This window comes from Malurus melanocephalus, unplaced genomic scaffold (genome assembly GCF_030028575.1).
Source record: "Malurus melanocephalus ecotype Western Australia unplaced genomic scaffold, MMel_1.1 scaffold_1405, whole genome shotgun sequence".
NCBI classification, from domain to species: Eukaryota; Metazoa; Chordata; class Aves; order Passeriformes; family Maluridae; genus Malurus; species Malurus melanocephalus.
In genome coordinates, this window is record NW_026624637.1 from 29,469 (window position 1) to 30,928 (window position 1,460).

The following is a 1,460-nucleotide window of genomic DNA, read 5'->3' on the forward strand; positions in this document are numbered from 1 at the left end:
GGGAACAGGAATTGTGGATTTGACTCTGGCCAGCTGAGCCAGGGGTGGCACAGGATGTTCTGTGGGCATTTGGCAGCGGGGTTTGAGGGATTGGAGAGGAGAGGAACCGGGGAGGAACAGGGAAGGACATTGGAGATGGATTTCTGGGAAAGGCAAAAGGAATCCATGGCCAGGGAGGATCCCCCTGGTGCTCAGAGCAGCTCCAGGAATTTTTGGCTCCCATCCTTCCCRCCTGTGGGGAGGGAAGAACTTTAGCCCCCCTGGAAAATCCAAACCTGCGATAATCAGCCCATTTTCCAGAGAAAAGTGGGATCCTGGCTCTTCCCAGACCCAGCCACGCTGCCCTGGGCTCATCCCAGCATTTCARACACTGGGTGGGAGCTGCAAAAATAGGAACAGTGATTTTCTCCAGGAAACAGGAATGGAACCACTCCTTAGAGCGCTAAATTTGTCCCCAAAGTGGCATTTTCTGCAGCAACGGCCGGACGAGAGGAATATTCGGGGTGTTTTGGGTTCTTTTTTTGAGCAGTTGGAGGAGAAAGTGCTCTGGGATAAAATATTCCATTTTTTTCGAGCCATTCCCTGGTTTTCCTTCTGTTTCTGTTGGAGCTCCTTTCCTGCTCCAGGGATTTCATCCTCCTTTCACGCCCACCTTGGAAGTGGAGACAGAAATCAGAAAAAATTTTAATTTCTCAGCTTTTGCCATGAGATTTGAGGGTTTCAAATGGGGGTGAAGGAGCAGGAGATGATGGTGCCAGCCTGGAATCCTTGGATTCCTCGGATGTGAAAAGAATTCCTGCCCTCATCCATCAGCTCAGCCCTCGCCTTGCTTGRAGCAGCAAATTTTCATTACAGAACAAACAGAAAATTTCCTCTGAACTAGGAGTGAGCGGGAAGAGGTTTAGGGGTTGAAAAAGTGGGGGAAAGGGTCAAAATCCAAGGATAATCTGGTGCTGGATACTTAATTTTGAATGTTTTGTTGTGGCGTGGCAGGAGCAGCGTCCTGTCACCACTAACATGGAATGGCAGCTCCCATCGTGTTCTGCCACCCGAATCGTCTCACAAAACACTGGAAAAATCCCAAAAAAAAAAGCCCACAGACAATTAAAGCAATCCTGGGAAAAACAGGAAAAAAAAATCCATTAAAAAATAAAAAATCCACTACAACATCTTCTGCCATCAAATGAATTTGCTTTTCCTGGTGCACGAAGCTGCTGGGGAGTCCAGAATTTCCTGGAGATCTTCGTCTCTGATTTGATTATTTCCCATTCCTGGAGATTTCACCAGCAGGATTCAGACAGCCTGACAGCTCCTGAGCTCCAGGAGCTGGAAAACCCCCCAGGAGAGGAGGAAAATGGATTTGGCTCTGGAAAACCTCTAGGAAGCAGAACAATGGGGATTTGGCTCTGGAAAATCTTTGGGGGGAGCAGAAAAATGGGGATTTGGCTCTGGAAAATTTT